Here is a 20,333-nt window from a genome sequence, read left to right as displayed (position 1 = left end):
TGTCCCCCTCTCTCTGCCCTTCCCCTGCTCTCACTCTGTCTCTCTTTCTCTCAAAAATAAAATAAACATTACTTTAAAAAAAAAGAAAAAAGAAGCCTTTCCTATCTCCAGGGCTTTGTCTGATGCAGATGCTTTCTGGACAACATGGAGTAGCAGTTCTAAAAATTTGGAGGGAGTGGTAGAACTGGGAATCATCTTTTTAGAAAAAAAAACGTGTATGCAAAACTCTGGATCTAATTTCAAAAGGTTTACAGACCTTCTTGAGGCCAGGTGAAGATCCCAGACTCTGGGAGCCAGAGTTGCCTTTTAAAAATCAAGAAGGAAATAGTAGAAAAACCCAGGTTTGAAACGTCAATCCCACTGCTGACTACATATGCTCCTCTAATCATAAAACACCTGTCCAGCCTCCAGGGTCTCTGAGACTCAGTTTCCCCAGTCCTAAAGTATGGCGAATAATACACAACACAGCTATTTCAAAGATTAAAAGCAATAAGACTGCAAAATGGTGTGGGATGACCAGTCAGGACTGGGAACTTCCAATTCACATCATAACATGATTTTTCGATGCGAAGGATGCCGCCTGGTCACCTTTAATGGACCTGAGCCTCTTCCAGATTTCTCCATCACATTTTTGGAAGTCAGTTTCCTGGGTCATGGCTGAAAATGTCTGACCTCATTCATCAGGTATATTTAAAATAATGTAATTTGGATTTTCTTATTGATAATAATTTTACGAAGAAATATCTGTTCTTTTCAGGAAAAAAATTATAAAATGCAAGACTACCAGCAGAAAATGAAAATCTTCCACCAATGTATCGATCTAAAGAAACTGTGAGTATTCTGACATGTTTATAAACAGTGATATAAATGCAAATATAACCCCAAGTTTCCACACCAGCCTATGATGGACAAATAGGCCCATCAACTTAAGTACAGCTATCTTGGCCCCCATCTGCCATTCTCCCTGACAAATTTCGGGGGGCCAAGGGGAATCTCAGATAAGCTCACAATAGGGCCCTCATAATCTGCTATTCTGTAACCATTACTCTGTGCCCTATTTAGGAAACATCTCCAGGGCAGTTCCCACCTTGGTCTCTGCTGTCCGCGTCGGTGCCCTCTGAGGCAATGGTGACATCTGGGCCAAAGGCCCGTCTTCTGATGCCCCTGAGGGACCTGAAGCCACCCTATGTTTCAGAAACCTTCGCGAAACCCGGGCCAGAGAGCTGTGCAGAGAAGTGTGTGATACTGTGATTTATGATAAAAGTCTATGTCTTTGATTTTTGCTGTTTCTGGCCGAGAACTCTGAAAACGCTTGGAATTTCCCAGGTGGTGAGAGAAATAAAGGTGTCTTGTGTTATGTTAATGAGATGACTCTAGGACCCCACCTGAGGTTGGGACTGGTTGCCAGAGTTCGAAGAGGGTTGGAACTCTCCAGCGTCCGGGGAGGGGAGAGGGGCTGGAGGTTGAATGTGTTGCCGATGGCCAACGATTTCCTCAACCATGCCTATGTAGGAAGGCCTCCATAAAACCTGGAAGGACGGGGTTTGGAAGGCTCCTGGTTGGTGAACATTTGGGATATGAGAACAGCAGAAGACACTCCTTTTACCACAAACTGGTGATCCAGTAAGTAAGCTGCCTTCCTGAATTCTGTGAGCCACTCCAGCAGATTAATCCAACCCAAAGAGGGGGTTGTGAGAACCTCCCAGCTATGGCCTGTTGGTCAGAAGCCCAAGTGACAAGCTGGACTTGTGACTGGCATCTGAAGGAGTGTGTGTGGGGGGTGGGGTGGGGGGTGGGGGGGGCGCTGGGGAGGGTGTCTTATAGGACCGGGCCTGTCACCTGTGGGATCCGACGCTCTCTTCAGGTAGAGAGTGTCAGAGTTGAGTTTCACTACCAGACACACAGCTGGTGTCACAGAATTGATGGATGAGTGTGGAAAAGACCCACATGCGTCGGCATTGGTGATCAGAACCACTGAGGTGGGAAAGGCCCCTCTTCTCCATGCTCTGCTCGTTGGCACCAGGTCACAGAGTCCTTGCACACAGCTCCTTCCACGGCCGCAAGAGGACTCCTTTTCTCACCAGGACCTGTAGGACAGACCAAGGGGGTTCCGGGCAGGGTGCAGTCCTTCCCCTCAGTCCCTCCCCATTTCTTTCCCAACTCTCCTCTCTGGTGTCTCCTCTCCTCCACGGAGACAAACTCACACAATTAGACACTTGTTTCATGAGTTCATTTAACACACAGAGACATGTCTACACCCGGTGGTCCCACGAGCTTTCTCTGTGACTGGCAAGACAAGTGCCGTTGCCAAAGATCAGCCTTCTCATTCACAAATGGATTTTCCCCAAGGTTTCTTTCACATGTCCAACTCTTCAATCGAAAAGTCGATGTTTTTCATGCCCTTGGAACAGAAAGTCTTACCTAAGAAGGAAAGGCATGCCCTCAGTGAACTGTCAAGGTCAAGCCCTTATAACAAGGGTTGCAAACTGGTGGCCTCTGGGCTGAATCTGCTCATAGATTTGTTTTGTTTGGCCAATACCACCCTCTGAAATTAGATTTGAATCCTTTAGCCACACACTCTTCAGTTGGCCCTACGATCGCCACGTTTTTCATGGTCATTTAGTCTTCCCATTGTGTTGCAGTACCTGACTTCCAAAGTCCTTTGATTTGGCTATGTGCTTTATGTCTCAGCCAATGACTTTGGTCTTACCCATTTGACTTCAAATGAATTAATCAATCAACTAATCAGACTGATCGAGTGCTTGTAGGGTCCTCCTACGCGCTGAGTTCTGTTTCATAGAGAGGCAGGAGAGACAGACAAGTAACGCATAGGGACATACACCTGAACAAGCAGGAAAATAGTGGGTAACGATAAGGACTATGATAAAGATATTACATAAGTGTGTTCCCAGAGCGTGCATCCATCACCACAATTAATGTTAGAACATTTTCGTTATCCCAAAAAAGAAACTCCGCATTTCTTAGCCACCATTCCCTCAATCTCCTCACCATCCCCCTACCCCTGACAGTCATTGACCTACTAGTCATCTCTATAGACTTTTCCTCTTTGGCCTCGCATAGAAATGAAGTCATACAATGTATGGTTTTGTTGGTGGCTTTGTGTAGCGTCATGTGCTTAAGGTTCATTCCTTTTCACTCCTCACTTCATTCCCTTTCATGGTGGCTGAATAATATTTCATTGTATGGCTATTACCTGTTTATCTATTTGTCTCTATTTGTCTCTTGATTTGGGCTGCTTTCACTCTTTGCCTGTTGTGAATAATGCTGCTATAAACATTGACATACAAATTTGTGTGTGGACATAGACTTTCATTTCTCTTCGGCAGATATTCAGAAATAGAATTGCTAGGTCATATGGTAACTCTATGCATAACTTTCGGGGCCACTGACACAGTATTTTCCAAAATAGCTGCACCATTGTACAATCTCAGCTGCAGTGTATGAAGGTTCCACTTTCTGCACATCCTTGCCAACCCTTGTTATTCTCTATCTTTTGATTTTAGCCGTACTCTGAATAGAAAGTGGTATCTTGTTATGGCTTTGATTTGCATCTCCCTGCTGGCTAATGATGTTGAGCATCTTTTCATGTGCTTTTCGTGTACATCTTCATAGAAATGACTGTTCAGATCTTTTGCCCATGTTTAAGTGTGTTATTAGTCTTTTTTTATTACCGAGTTAGAATAGTTGTTCATAGTCTAGATAAAAATTTGTTATCAGACGTGTAATTTGGAAATTTTTTCTCCCATTTTGTGGGTTGTATTTTTATTTTCTTTAGGGTGTCCTTGAGCACAATTTTTTAAAATTTTGACCGTAATCGGTTTATCTGTTTTTCTTCTATTGCTTGTACTTTGGGTAACATGTCTATCTTTTTTTTTCCCCTCCTTTGCTTTTATGTACATTTTCCCCTTCCTGAACCTTCTACTTATCCTTTGGCAACTCTGTCTCAAAATGCCTCCTCTAGGCAACCTTCTCGAGTCCTCAAAATGGAGCTAGCGACCTTCCCTGTGTTCCCCACACCTCCAGCCCTGTTGTGCCTACCTACTTGCCCCTCTGTCCCGGTAGACTGGAACTCCTCGAGGGAAGGTCTTTCTTTTCCTTCCTGTTGAATGCCCCAGGCCTGGGACAGAGTAGCTCTCCATGTTGAAAGAAAGAAGGAAGAAAAAAAAAGAGTGGCCTGAGCAGAGTGTGAAGACCAGACAGAACAAGGTATTCCTGGGGACCAGAAAGGAACACCTTTGGCCAATGGTACATTTTATGTAGAAGGTAAGGCCAGTAGTTGCATGTGGGAGGTAAAGCTGAGTGATTATTCTGTGGGGGAACTTGAATTTCAAGTTTAACATCTACTATTTCAGACCCAAAAGGAAGCCACTCAAGCTCTGAGCTAGAACTTCATTTGTTTCTACGAAGTAAGTGAAAGGGAGAGAAATCAAAATGTTTTCCCTACCCCATCCCCATAACCCCACATGTTTTAAAATCTCTAGGTTCCCTGTAGATAAAAGAGCTCTGAATTTGGAGTTAAGTGACTCTGCCCCCAGATCTCACAGACTTGCTGTGCCTTTGTACAGGTCACTTAATTTCTCTGGGTTTCAATTTCTTTACTGCTATATTAATTAGTTTGTTTTGGCTCTAAGGTGGAAATTAAAAGGGTTATTTTGGAAGGTTGACAGGGGCCAATGGACGCGAGGGGTAGCTGGCTAACAGGCCTAGAGCACAGAAAGGATCCGGGACTTTTAGTTCAAGAGACTGGAAAGCAGACCATGAGGGGAGACCTAGTAATAGAACAATCTGTCTAGGAGGGGCTTGGGTGGGAGGAGAGCCCCATTCTGCTCCACTGCCTTCATTTCTGGGTTTAAGATTCAACTTCCAGGCAGGGAGGATCCACTGGGCTGGTGTGGGGGTTGTCCTGGCCCCTTGGCTAAGGCAGAATGGGAAGCTTAAGCACCCCCATCAAGCTATATCTGACAAAGAAGATGTAATTCCTCCAAAGGATTTCAAAGTGAAGGGAAAATAGACAGCAGTATTACAACAAATAAGCATCCCAACAGGAGCAATGGGCAGGGGGTTGGCATCGTCACTTTCAAAGTCCTTTCCGCACCCGACAACTCGTGATCCTATCATTCTAGGGGGGAAAAGTAGACATCTTTCTACCCCTCCCCTAAAAAAGCCAACATAGGAGTGGATAGTCTCCAGTTTTGTAGACTTTGTTGAGTTCAGTGTCCTCCCTCTGTTAAGAAGTAGGCTGTCAAATCCTGTCCTGTATTGAAAGGTAGAAATACCATAAATTCTATTTATCTCAGCCCAACACACTAGAAGCATCAGGTAGCAGATACTGTATTAAGAATCGTCTTACATGTTTTCTCACTGAATCTCTTCAAATGGCCTTTCACAATAGGAGCTACACCCATCGTATAGATGAGGAACCCGACCGAGGCTTGACGTTAAAAAAAAACTCACCTAAGGTCACCGAATGAGTAGGTGCTAGACCTAATTTTGACCTAAGGCCTGTCTGTCTCCCAGGGAGGACTTCTGTTGAAGCTGTGAGCTTTCCGTGGCTTCTCATGGGGTCAGAAATGTTCAGCTGGTCTACCTGGCCTGTTCGATCTGATCTCTGCCTCATGTTGCAATACAAGGGCCTTTACTCTCTTCTTTAAAACCACACCAGCCTTCTTTGAGTTTGTTGACCATGTCTTGCTGCCTCCCGCTACTTTCTCCTACACCATTTTCTCTGCTGGGATTGTGGTTCTCTGGTTCCTTGTCTGGTCTGCCTCTAGATCTTAGCCAGTGCTTCCTTCAGATCTTAGCCAGTGCTTCCCTTCCCCGGCTCCCCAACTAGATGGATCATCCAATGATGAGTTCCTATCACCTTCTTTGCAGTGCATGGCGATGACCTTATTGATACCTTTCTCCACTAATCTGTAAGCTCTAGGGGGGTAGGTGCCGTGTTAGGGTTGCTCTGAAGCGTGTTTCTCCTGCTTACCAAGGACCCAGAACATAGTAGACATTCAAGAAACATATGTGGAGTTTATGAACTATGCCACATCATTCAGTCTACTTTGCAAAGTTGGCTGAGCTCTCCATGAAAGGGAAGGGCAACAAGAAGCAAGTTCTCCACCAAACCCTGCCTCAACATTTGGCCCAACATGCGTCAGGACTCTGTAGAGTAAGCAAAGAATCCTTTTTCCCTTTAATTCTGGCTGAAAAGCTGCTTCTACTCCAAGAGAGTAAAGGTGTCTTTCGCCCAGATTCCTGACGGAGTTAAAAAGTAGGCACATGATGATTATGAATTCCTTTGTTCTTCTCTCTCTTCCTCTCCTCAGTCCCCAAAACATCTTCAAAATCTAGAAGCTGTTCAAGAAGAACAAATAAAAGGAGTAACTGCATAATCTTAGCTTCCAGACCCCCTCTGGCTCAGCCCTGAGGTCCTGGTGACCACCTATTTGCAAGTCCTTTGAAAGCTAAAGCCCCAAGGAAAAGTCATTAGATCAGATGGGGCATTTTGAACAGGGACAGTTGGCGGTCCATTGTTTGTGACACAGCTTGGGGAATATTCTGGCATCCTTTGGGATCTGTATGTCCCTAAGTCATTTGTTTCCCAAATTTGATTAAAATAGTGAGCGAAAACAAAGCAGCTACTGTTTGCACACTCGGTGCCTATGATTTGCCAAAACTTCCTCTATACTTAATAGCCTCACAGAAGGGTAGACAATGGAATCAGAGCATTGTCGAAACAAACTGAGCTTTTATGACACCATGACGAACCCCCAGATCAGACCAATAGGCGAGGGTGTGGCACAGACACAAGCTTCCTGAGAGAAACGACTTCAAAGAAAACCACCCATGTCTTTGTAAAACTGAAACCCCATTGAGTTTGCCCTGTAGCCTGCAGCATCTTCCATAGATCCGAACCATTTTGGTTGACGGTGGAGTCTATTTCGGCCAATTAGCTAAATGTCAGTTACTTCTTAATTGCAATTCCTAATTTTTTAAAAAACAAGTGTCGTGGAGGCAAATAGGCAACAAAATTCATTTGCATCGAATCTGCGCAGACTGCTAACCTTGGGTAGAAGCACCAACACCCGTGGCCAGATCCCTGGAGAAATCAGCACAGTTTTTCCTGCAGAGGTGGGGCTGTTGCAGTCACCTGGAGAGTTCACCAGGGTTGTTGTTGTTTTTCTTCAAATTGCGGTGTAACCGGCACAAATCCTTTCCTTTCAGAAAGACCTGGCGTTGCCTTCAAGTCCCAGAATGGCCTTTTAAAGCTAGAAGGAAACGCTGAGATCACCCTTTCCGAAACATCTCCCTCCCCGCCTCACACATTTTGTAGATCAGAAGCGGGGATCCCCAGGAGCTGGGTGAGGTGATATAGACGCAGCCACGTAGACGCAGAGTTTTGGCTAGAATGACGTCCTAGGTCCCGCTCTGCCTCGACCGCTCCATGTGATCTTGGTACATTTCACCTCCTTTTTTGAGACCGTCTCCTTAGTAGTAAAATGAGTGTAAACCCATCTCCACTGTAAGGATGAAAGCAGGTAACTATGCAGGTGTGCTTCCAGACCACACATTCAAAAAAATATTGATTCCAGAGCCCACGCCTAGGGAAGGGAGAGGAGCCCTTGGCTGTCTGCAAGATATTCTCATCATCCATCAAGAGTCACGGCATGTATTTTTTCAGCAGGATTCCTTCTTGTTAGTAACAGCACGTACGTTTATTGAAAGCTCACAATGTGCCACGTCATGTGTGAGGCATTAGGCCCCAGTGCCCACCCACGTTCTTCTTTCCCCCTTCTCTCAGTGCCCCCAGCAGAACCCCATCTTTGAGCCGCTCCTCTGGTCGGCTGTGGTCACTGGACTGTGGTAGGATGCCCCCTCACCCCCACGTTCCAGACCTGGCCCTTCTTCCTGTGATCCTTGTTCTCCTTCCCCAGCTGCCAGCTCAAGGGAGAGAAACCTCAGAATCAAGATGGAAGGAGACTGGGTTCCCGAGAGGCACAGTGGAGGAAGTGTGCTACGAGTGGCTGAGCTCAGGGATTGAAGGGTTACAGTAACTGGTGATACTTACCGCCCCCCCCCCCTTAAAGTACTGCTGTGTCTGTGAGTGACTCCCAGGTATTGCCTCAGGCATCCTCACAAATCTTTCCATCCCGAGTTCAGATGAGAAAAGTTGAAGCGCAGAGAGGTTAGGTGACTTGCCCAGGTTCTCACAGCTGGGGCAGAGCAGAGCTTGAGCCCAAACTGGCCCTAGGGCATGGTCTTCACGGCATTCTAGAGACTTTGGCAACAAGGAGCTATAGACACCATCTATTTCCTTTGGAGTACTCAGCCTTCTTCCCTTCTCCCTCCTTCCCCCTTCCGTACGGATTCCTTTCACATTTACTTAAAGTCCACTCCGTGCAAGGAAGTGGACCATGCAATTGGGTGCATCAGACATGGTCCCTGCCTCAAAATACTCATTGCCTTGTGGCGAAAGAGACGGGAGAATGGATAATTGTCACGTTGGGTAGCCAGGGCTTTGACGGGATAAGCAGAGCATTGTGGGGGCACAGATGGGAGACATGGTGACCCAGGTCTGGTTGTTTCAGAGAGATGGCTCCTGGGGAAGCCCAGCATATTTAGGCCTGGACCGTCCTGGAGCCAGGATCAGGGGACGGGTGCTGATGCAGAGCCAGCAGTGTCCCCAAGATCCCAGCTCCCCCTGTCATCTGATCCAGGCAACGAGGCTGCTTCCCGTCCTCTTATCATGAACAGGGACACCAAGCAGTTTATCTCTTCTCTTCAAGAGCCTTCCAAAAACAGACCGACGGGATGTAACAACTTCAGGGAGCGGCGCCTCCTCAAGCTTCAGACAACCTCTCCAAGGCAGCTCTTCTCCCTTTCCAGAATGGGGCCAGGAAGCTGGCAGTGTTCAGGTAACTGTTATCAGGGAGCATTTAAAAATAAAAAAGCCTTCTCCAAAACCAGGGGGGTCTCTCCAAAATCCAAGAGCTCAGCCCTCAGAATCCAAGCCACCTCGAGGAGCTCTTAATTCAAGCTTAGAAGCAGAAGGGCAAGGTCAAGTGTCTAGAGATTGACCTGTGATTCCACAAAATGAATAGGAGTTGTGTGATCACTGTCGGGGGCGGGGGGGGGAGGGGTGTCACGCAAGGACAGGATTAGGAGTCCAGTGGCTTCAAGGAGCAGCGTTCCCTGACCAACTCAGAAGTGACTTTGTTTTCCGTAGTCATTGGAATCCAGGATCTGGAAGACAGGTCAGCAAGCAATTGCATTTTATTGGAGGTGCATTCACGTTGCTGAGGGCTTGCCCATCCTGGAACCTTCTGTGGAGAGCCACACCGCCATGTTCTTTCTGCCTGAAATTGGTGGGGTTTCTCTTTTGTGCAATGGGGTCGGGCCTGGACGTCCCCGATTCATTTTGGGTTAATGGATATTGAGTAGAGGTGGGAAACAAGAACCCCGGAGTCGGGCCATCAGAGTTAACCTCCCAGCCCAGACTCCCAGTGTCTTCTTGTGCTGTGAAATTGGGCAAGTGACCTCATCCCCCTCTACCTCTTTTTCTGCCTCTGTGACGTGGAGAAAAATAAGTTGCCTCATACTAGTATTGTGAAGATGAGGTGAGATGTTGTCTGTGAAATCACCCAGCTGAGGGCCTGCATGCAAACGTTAGTTCCTTTCTCTCATTTGTGGGATGCGAGTGTATGTCATAGGCCTTATGCTTAATTATGAGTATCATTCTTTTTAAAACTATAGTATTTCCATGTGCAGGGAACTGCTGCATGTTCAGAGCATGCTGTCATTCCACATGGGTCTCCTGCACATCTGCCGGCAGCCCTGTGAATTTGGCAGGCCAAGATGTGGTCTTTATTTCATGGACCAAGAGGCCAAGGTTCTCACAGGGCACTTGGCTTGCCTAAGTCAATGGCTGGAGCCATGTGGGCTGTTACAACTGTTGGTTTCTTTCCCCTTCCTGTTCGGGATGGGTCCAGCAGAGCTGTGTGGCAGGGGATGCTCCCTTTTGAGCCAGTGCTGGGTGCCTGGCGAATGAGCTCACACACACCCTCACAGGGCCCTCCCCTCGGGGGTGTCTGTGGGCACCTAGGCCCACCACGCTAGGACACCATAGATCCTTCATCCCTTTGCTGTCTTCGGCTCAGTCCCGATTCTCAGCAAAGTTCTCGCGTCTCCCCCATGTGTCTGAAGGAAAAGAATCATCCCATCTGTCCCCACAGCCAGCGTGGGCACTGGGCCAGCAATAGAATCAAGTTCTTCCCAGAATGGCCAGCTCAAGTCAACTTGAGTGCCTGGGCAGAGCCATTAAGACGATGCAGAGTAGGCTCTTTTCCTACTCGTGGCAGACCTCGGGAGGCACAATTTGAAAGTGGGATGAGGTTAGAGGCGTGAAGGCTAGTATTTTCAAAATAGTAACACGAAGTCCGGACTGCTCAGAGAAAGAGGCACCGGACTAATTGTTTGGTGTTAGGAAAAACTTCCTTTTCCTCCTTATGAGCTGTGAGTCCATTTTCTCTGAGGATCCGTGTTTGTTCACAGGGCTTGTGTGGGTGCGCGTGGGTGGGTGCATTCGCATGCATGTACTTAACACACCACAACTAGGTCACATCGATGGTAACAGCTGCCCTCCGAACAATGCGGCAGGTAGAAAAGCAAGCCTGCAACCCATGGGGAGGAAGACCTCCAGGGCTCTGAATGGTGTCTTCAGGCCAACTTAACCCACGCTTTGAGACCTAGATGACCAGAGCACTCACCTCTCCCCCCACCGAAGACCCACATTCACTGCTCCACAAGTAGCCACGGGGACAGGAGACTTTCTTAAAGTGATGATACCCAGGAGTACCGACAGATGACCATCAAGAAAGTGAGAAGTGTCCCACTGCCGATTTGGGGAGACATGAATGGCGTGCTGGAGAGAAGATAGGAAAAGTATCCTTCCCAAGATAAACTATGGCAGTGGTTTTCAAACTGCAGGACAAAACCGATAGGGCCGTGGAATCCGTAGGGCAACGGGCAATAGAGTTGCTCATGACCAGCTTTCAATGTAAAAATAAATAATAATAAGGATGAAAGAAAGACATAGAATAAACTGGAATGTATTGAATGACATTAAGAATAACTTTTGTTCTTAAAACTTTTATGTGATGTAAACTATATCCTGAAAGCCCATAACTAAAATAAGCTATCCCTTGAAAGAGAGTAAGGTAAATATATTAGCAGTATTGAGCACAATGAGTCCAGTGCCATTTTTATTTTGGAGAGTTACCGCCTATTTAAGCATTTACATATGTTTTCTTTGACTCGAAACAGACCTAACAGGGACAATAGTAATTGTTAACCTGAGTATTCACGATTTTCCACCTTCTCCCACGGCTGTGGTGGGAAAGATCCTTGCTGGTTGACTCGTCATCAACAAAGGTCGACGATATGTGGGACATCAAAATGAAGTTCATTTGTTTCTTTTTACTTTGTGCAAGGTGACCAGCAGGAAATTTTAAATTACATATGTGTCTGTCATTATATTCCTGTTGGCCTGGACTACTATAGACTATTACATAACCATTACATGAGTAGGGTCCATCTACAGACACTGTCAAGAATGATCGAGAATATAAACTTACTATCGAGAAAGCCAGTTATACAGCTAAACGCATAACCCATTAAAAAAAAAAAAAAAACTATGTACACATTGCAAAGAGAAAGATGAGGAAAAGTATCCTAAAGGGTCCCAGGGGTTTGGGACAACAGTGTGCTCCGAGGTTGCAACTGAGCAGTGGTCAACAGGAAAGTCCGTGCAAAGTGTGAGCAAAGTCAGGAAATGTCAACGGAATGGGTGAACCACCCTGGGGAGGGGTTGGGCTGGGGGGAGGGGGGAATGCGGGAATTTTATACTTGGCTATGATTTCTTTTCTGTAGATTTTAAGACAACAAGCAACTTCTTGACTAGAAATTGATGATAGGACAGATGATCATTGCTGATGAGCTGACTCGGGTTGTGGAAATGGCATCAAGATCATGTCAACTGTCGGTCCATTTCATCTGGCTCCCAAGCACTGCCTTCTCTAGAACGTTATTCCATGGAGGCAGCTTCGTGCCCCATTTGATAAATGCATTGTCGATAGCTCAAGCCAACTGAAATAATAATGAGAGAAACTGCCGCTTCTGCCAAGAATTGAGAACTGGATGACGCTGGCGAGTGTTTCCTGAAGCCCAAGGCAGGTTTCCTATAATTAGAAGCAATTTGCTAGAAAGTTTACCAGGCTCTTCCAAAGCATACAATATGGCAAATTGTTAAAGGTTTCTTTATTTTTCCTTTCCTTTTCGTGACACATCACAGATGGAGAGCGTGGAATTCTCCCTTTTCCTGGGCTGGAGCTGTTATTTTAGAGGATCACGCCTTTGCCGAGTCAGTGGGGTGGGAAGAAGAAAACCAATTTTTTGTATCGTTGTGGGAGATGGGAGCAAATTCAGAATCTTATTCTAAACATTTTGACGCTCGAGTCCTTTCCAACTCTCTCCGCTGAGAGACCTCAGCTTTAGCCAAGCAGGATCTAGCAAGTGAAATATATACCAAGACCAAATTCATCAAATTTCCATTCGGTATAGAAGAAAATAGGAAACTCAGATTGCATTTACACAAAGAGCTATTCCCATTTCTGTATTCTGGAAGCCAGCCACAGAAGCTGGAGGTGCTGGGATGGGTAGACTAACATCTATGGAGCATCTAGTATATTCCCAGCTCTGTGCCAGGCACCTTGCGCATTCTGTACAGTGCAGCCCTCACTATCACCCCACGCCCTCACCAGCCCAACGGCCCTATTTTCAATTTACGGACAAAACTGAGACCCAGCAAGGCTAAGACATTTTCCCGGGATCAAAGGCAAAGTTAGGATACAGCACGAGTTTGTTTGACTCCGAAATCAGTGCTCGTTCCACTACACCCATCTGCCATGCTGTTGGAGCCAGTCTTAAACGGAGGGCAGGCTGGCTATCAATTCCAAGGCTGACTATGTAGGATTCACAGACCCTCCCACCTTGTGTCCTCTAAGAGAGGGAACTGGAGACTTGTACCTCCCCCTGGTCTAGGAGTTGTAGCTCTACAGCATTTGGAACATCCACCTTCCTGGGAGCCTTCTCATTTAACTTCAGCTGCCCGCTCTACTCGAAGACGTAAGTCCTTGTGCAGCCGAGCAGCCCTGGAAAGGCCTTGACTCTGGATGCCGCTGTTCTCAGCCCTGTGTTCTAACTGCAGGCATACTGTGTTCCAGAACAAAGGGAGTTGGCCTGTGCCATTCTGATATCCCATTAATCTAGTGGAGAGAGTGGAGGTCGGTGCTGGGGAACAGGCAGGGCGTACGTAGAGTAAGGCTCAAACGAGAGGTGGGTTCGACCATGAGACGTTCTGGATGCACCACCCATCCATCCTTCCATTACCCCCATCTGTTCATCCATCCATCCATCCATCTGTCCATCCAGCCAACGATTCAACCAGTGCTGTATCTGAGACAGAACAGATAATAATTGAGGTAATAGCCCGAACTGGGGTGGGGGAAAGGGGGAGCTACTGATCAAATGATACGAACTTTCAACACAAGATGAGTACGTTCCGGTGATCTGCTGGACAGCATGGCGACGACCGCGGATAATACTGTATTTTATACTTAAAACCTGCTGAGAGAGTAGCTCTCGCATGTTCTCGCTGCGCACACGGAAAGCAACAATATGAAGGGATGAAAAGACGAATTCGCCGAATTGGAGGGCTTACTTCACAATGTATTCCTATATCAGAGCATCACACCACGCACCTTAAATATATGGGACGATTATTTGTCAATCGAACCTCAATAACACCGGGGGAAAAGGGGTGGGCTTTGGCGATAGAGAGGTGTGAAGTCAAATTCCGGCTGTGCCTTTTCCAGCTGGGTGAGCCCTGAGCATCTTTCTCTCCTTTCCTTGTCTTCCCCATGAGGGAAGCAAGAGTCATGTCCTCAGCAGCGAGGAATGAGTGAGATATCCAAACCAGACAGCACGTATGTAGGGTTACCCACAGGAGGGCTTGGGATGCTTTTGTTGAATGGATAAAGAAGGAGGAGTCTGCAGGAAGGTGGGGGGGCGGGGTGCTGTGTTACCCGAAGATGATGAATTCTAATTGATTCTGTAACCAAAGTTCACTTTTTATCTTTTGTGATTAGGTAACGAGTAGATAACCCACAGGATAGGCTTTGCCTTTTGGAAAGCGAGGGGAACGCAGGTGATGGCGCTCCAGGGTCTTGTTTTATTAATTTTTTAATGTTTATTTTTTGAAAAAGAGAGAGACGGAGAGACAGAGCATGAGCAGGGGAGGGGCAGAGAGAGAGGGAGACCCAGAATCCGAAGCGGGCTCCAGGCTCCGAGCTGTCAGCACAGAGCCCGATGCGGGGCTCCAACTCGTGAACCGCGAGATCATGACCCGAGCCTTAGTCGGATGCTTAATCGACGGACCCACCCAGGCGTGCCTTTAATGCCTTATTTTAAACCTCTTTACCAAGCTGGGCACATTTTCGGTCTGATTTGCCTTTGAAACTCGGCAAGTTCACTTGGCCCAGGAGGTTAAGTGCTACTGGGGCCCTGGCTGAAACACGGTCCCCGGAAGGGAACTGATCACACAGACCTTCCAACTACCTTTTCTTCAGCACCAGCGGTCGGCCCGGTGGGGGGCATGGGGGCGGCTGCAGTGGGCATCAAGCAGGAAGGAAGCTTCTGGTGAAGCACGGATGAGTCACACGTGCAACTACAGGTCTGACTTTGTCATGGTGAGAAACCGGAGGCAACCAAAATGTCCCCAAATAGGAGAGTGCTGAAACCTTTGTGCTCTAGTCTTCTTATGGAATGCCACGCAGCTGTTAGAATGAATGAGGTTCGGGGCGCCTGGGTGGCTCTGTCGGTTGAGCGTCCGACTTCAGCTCAGGTCACGATCTCGCGGTCGGGGAGTTCGAGCCCCGCGTCGGGCTCTGGGCCGACGGCCCAGAGCCTGGAGCCTGCTTCCGATTCTGTGTCTCCCTCTCTCTCTGCCCCTCCCCCGTTCATGCTCTGTCTCTCTCTGTCTCAAAAATAAAATAAACGTTAAAAAAAAAAAAAAAAAAAGAATGAATGAGGTTCCCCTCCCTACTGGTTCTAAGAACGAGATTTGTCCCAGATGTATCAGTAAGGAGAAAACTCATATCCCATCATAACAAACATAACAAAAATATTGAGAAATGGATGGCACGTGTGAGGTGATGCTGTGAAGGCCCAAAAAAAAAAAAAAATCTGTACCCCTGAATTATACATTTACATATATTCATATACATGATTATAAGTGTGCAGCAAACAAATCTGTAGCAATAGACGAAATTGTTTATTTCTGCTCCTGTGAGGAACAGAGCTGGATGGGAGAGGGAAAGGAGGCTCATTCTTTTATCGTTTACATGTATGTATATACATATATTTTTTTAAAACAGCTTTATTGAGATGCAATTTACATACCATGCAAATTTTCCATTTAAAGTACACCGTCCAATGTTTTTAGTGTGTTTAGAGTTGTGCAACCGTTACCATCACCTAATTTTAGAACATTTCCATGGTTCCAGCACGAATCTCATACCTACCCATTAGCAGTCATACTCTATCTCCCCTCTCCCCTCGCCCGAGGCAATCACTAATCTACTTTCTGTGTTTATCAATTTTCCTTGCTAGACATTTCATATAAATGCATTTTTATATTGAGTTTTTCCCTTTTACAAGTATGTGCTCTTATGTAATTAAATAAACAAATGGCATTTTGTTCAAAGAGACAACAACAAAATAGGGCACAGATGTTTCTGGGGACCCTGGGGTGGAAGGCGGGAGGAGCGAATTCACAAGGCTCTGGAATGAGAGCAACCAGGGGCCGGACGCTGGACCGAGCCCCTGGTATAGGCATCTTTTTAACCCTCCACCCAATCACGTGATGTGATTGTTACGAATTGAATGGTGTCCCCAAAAAAAGATACGAAGAGACTTTATTTGGAAATAGGATCTTTGAAAATGCTGAGATGGCATCGTGAGGGTGGGCCCTATCCAATACTGAGAAGAGACACACAGAGGCACACAGGGAAAATGCCGTGTGATGACAGAGGTACAGATTGGAATAATGCGTCTACAAGCCCAAGAAGGCCAGGTAATGCCAGCGACACCAGAAGGTAGGACAGAGGCAAGGAAGAGGGTCTCCCCTCAGGCCTTCGGAGGGAACGTAACCCCTCCATGCCTCAATCTTGAACTTCTCGCCTCCAGCACCGTGAGACAGTGAATTTCTGTTGTTGACCACCACCTAATGTGTGGTGCTTTGTTACGGCAGCCCTGGGAAACGGATAGTTATCGTTCCCATTTTGCAGGAAAGTAAACTGAGGCTCAGACAGGGAAAGAGGAGGATCCAGGCGACACTGTTAAGAGGTGGCTGAGCTGGGTTCCAAGGCAGCCAGGTGGGGAGCAGGTGGTCTGTCTGAGCCCATGGGATTCTTTCCAGCGCCCCCACAGACAGTAGTGCTCCTTATTACACTCCATCGGGTAGTCCGGCAGATCTATTTGACTCACCTCCAATAACATGTACGAGGAGGATAATAAGAGGACTATGCCTAAGGCATTTGCCTCCCGAATGCCAACGGCAGTTTAGGGAAAAGCGCCTTCTGCTTGGTTCTTGGGCACATTTCACGGACACACACTTTCGCCTCCCCACCTGCCAACCAACCGTTCCTGAGGGTCAAGCCTGCCAAATCCTGAGAAAGGAAGAAAAAGTTCTTTTCCTCTGGCTGCCTTTGTGGAAGCTGATTCTGTGTGTATGTTGGGGGGGGGGGGGGGGGGTGGGGGAGGGGGATCGGAGGCAGGGAACATTCCCTCAAGCTTTCCCTACCTCCGGCACAACGGGCACCTCGCGGCCGAAGAGCAGGTCCAGAATTGGAGGCGAACACTCGGGGTGTATCCCCGTCCCTCCTTCTGTGTGTATCCAATCAGTATGCATTTATGATCCCCCCCCCCCCCAGAATGACCAGAAGGCAGAAGGTGGCAGCCCTGGAAAGGGAGGCTCAGAGAGGGGTGGTAACTTGCCCAGGCACACACAGCTAATAAGAGGCAGAAGCAGACATGGACCTAGGCAGCATGACTCCAAGGCTAACCAAGCCCGGTGACTTTCCCCTGCACTTTGGAACCAGGCAGCCTGTGTTGAAATCCCCTGCAGATTCTGAGGCGTCAGGCTTCGGGCTATCAAACTCGGATAATATTCACATCTACCATCAGATTGTCAGGAAGATTGACCAAATGCTTCCCTCAGTGAGCATCTGGCGTGCATCAGGACTTTATAGAGGAGGCGGTTATCATCCAGTCTCTCTTTGCCCTTGCTCCTCATCAAGATCGAGGTCCGGGAGGGGAGGGCCTATCTCTTACAATTCTTCATCTCCCGCAGCTGATAGACACATAGTAGGTCCTCAGGACAGTCCTGTGGAGGCAATGGGATGATGTCAAAGTGACTTGGGGTTGGGCTCCAGGTAAGAGGGGCTTGGCGAGGGGACCTGGGGTCACATGGGGACCTTGATGATTTCTGATGGTTAAGTTCACGTCTCAGTTTCCTCAACTGTAAAATGGGCCCATGATGCCTCCTTCTTAAGATTGTCTGGAGGACTTACCAGATCTCACGTGTCAAAAGTACCTGCAAAAGCAAGTGCCCATTAAGTCTTTCTTGTACTTTCCTTTTCTTCCTTTTGTTCTTCCTCCCTTTCTGAGCTTCCGTTTTCTCACCTACAAAACAAGGTGAATCGTAGGTCCGTCTCCCTGGGTCATTGTAAACAAAGGGTGAAAGCCTCATATAAACTCTAAGGCACTGGACACACCAATCGAAACTGAACTGAGAGAAAACATCTAGAAACACAAAAATCACTTGAGTTTCCTGCCAGGGAGAATTGGGTCTATTTCCCGCCTACCTCCAATCAGAGAAGCCAGAAGCTAAAGGATATAATGCTTTCTTGGCAAGAAAAGAATGAAGTCCTGCCGAATGAAGAAAATTCTAACACACCTTTGCAGATTATTATATCAAGTGAGAAATGGTTTCAGCTGAAGCTGTCTGAATAAATTACTGGCAGTCAGAGGGTGAGGAAATTGAGCTGTGAGTGCATTTATATAATGTATTTATATGTCAAACTTTGCTCCTGCTCTGTATATCTTTGTGGCTTTTAGACATAAGATATTTTACCAGATTCTCCTTCCCTCAGGAGGCAGTTGTGTAAGTTAGGAAAAAGGCCCCAGACAAATCTCCAAGTAGAATATAAATTCTTCCCTCCTCCAATTTTTTTTTGTAGGAAAAAAAAAAAAGGTGCTTTACCGTTGAAATACAAGTTCAGGGACATAATTTTTGAGGCTGAAGTGGAAAATATTTGAATGTAGCCTTCAGATGTTCTTCTTCTCTTTCTCCTTGATAGACTCCTACACATATGTCAAAGCCTGAATCAAAGTTGCCCTGTTCTGTGAACCCCCCCTGCCTGCTGTTATTGCTAGTGGACCGCTCTGTCCTTGAACCACCTGTTATCAAACCCCTGTCACAGTACAGAGCCCAGCACAAGACCTGCCTGTCATCTGGCAAGTGCTTAGCTAATGGCTTGATGAGTCACGTACCTGCTTTCATTATAGTAGAGGTGAACACAAAGATATGGAGAAACATGGGCTAGAAGATTATTCTGAAGAAGGGAGATGGGCCGAGAGGTGGCCTGTAACATTCTTGAAAAGCCACCAGCAATGGACAGACAATATTAAGAAACAACCCATTCCATACTATGGAGGTTGATCGTATTGAATGCGAAGTCAACACCAAGTAAAAGTAGGAACAATCAAGACTCACACTGCAAATACTCCTAACTCCCCATAAATCACCAAAAACATGGCTTTGTGTCTCCAATCTCATAGACGGTTTTCTCTGTCATCTTTGGTGGTGACCCTCAATTCCCCGTTCAGTTTTCTCTTTGAAGAAGCAAGATTTTATTGTTCCTCAAGAGCCTTGTCTTCACAAAACTGGATTCCACTCAACTGTGATGGCTGAGAAGCCCATGAAATCCTCCCCACTCTTTCTGTCAGTGTGGGACACACACACACAGACCATGTTAGGCGAGAGGACCTCCCTGCATAGGGGCACGTATTCACGAGCTAAGTGCTATTTGATATTATGTCACTGGGTCAAGGTACGAGGAGTATTTCCATACTTATGTGTCTTTTCATATAAAAAATACGACTTAACACGCTAGTTCCTTAAAATGTGTATATGCCACATAACGTATATACATCACACACAGCATTTGCAAACGACAGAAACCTCTTATCAAGTAGCTTAAGAAACAGAGGGAGAGTCTCCATCTCATTTCATCAACCTTCCCGAAGGGCCAGACTAGAGTGGACCTTAGGGATGGCTGAGTATTCTCTCTCTCTTTCTCTCTTTCTCTCATTCTCCGTATCTTCCCACCCAGCCCCCGCAGGAGACAGGCTTCGCACATGCGTTGGAGAACATGGTTACTGCCAGCCACAGAGCCACATTTTCCCAGCTCTGTAACTGGAATCACACAGAAAGCTCTTCCCTATGGTTCCAGCGGAAAATGCCCAGGGAAGGACTCTGATTGCCTCAACTTAGGTGACATTCCTCTCTGAATGGTAACAAGGTGAATGATTAGGTCTTGGACAGATATGATACTAACTATGACAGTATATGATTTGCTAGACTTCAGGTAGATCCTGAAATCTAAACTTTCTAAAAAAATTTTAATTCCATCATCATTGATATACAGCATTATATTCGTTTTGGGTGTACAATAAATAGAGCAATTCAACTCTTCTGTTTAACACTCAGTGCTCATCACAAGTGTCCTCCTTTTTTTTAATTTTTTTTAATGTTTTATTTATTTTTGAGACAGAGAGAGACAGAGCATGAATGGGGGAGGGTCAGAGAGAGAGAGGGAGACACAGAATCCGAAGCAGCTCCAGGCTCTGAGCTGTCAGCACAGAGCCCAACGCGGGGCTCAAACTCACGGACCGTGAGATCATGACCTGAGCCAAAGTCTGACGCTCAACCGACTGAGCCACCCAGGCGCCCCACAAGTGTCCTCCTTAATCCCCATCACCTATTTCAACCATCCCCCACCCACCTGGACACTCACCTCACTTCATTAATTTGGCTATTGGAAATCATGCTGCAATAAACATAGGGGTGCATGTATCTCTTTGAATTAGAGGTTTTGTATTCCTTGGGTGGATCGTAGGGTAGCTCTATTTTTTTTTTTTTT

The sequence above is a fragment of the Herpailurus yagouaroundi genome, unplaced genomic scaffold (genome assembly GCF_014898765.1).
Source record: "Herpailurus yagouaroundi ecotype Mexico unplaced genomic scaffold, PumYag 29, whole genome shotgun sequence".
NCBI classification, from domain to species: domain Eukaryota; kingdom Metazoa; phylum Chordata; class Mammalia; order Carnivora; family Felidae; genus Herpailurus; species Herpailurus yagouaroundi.
This window is presented reverse-complemented; position numbering follows the sequence as displayed.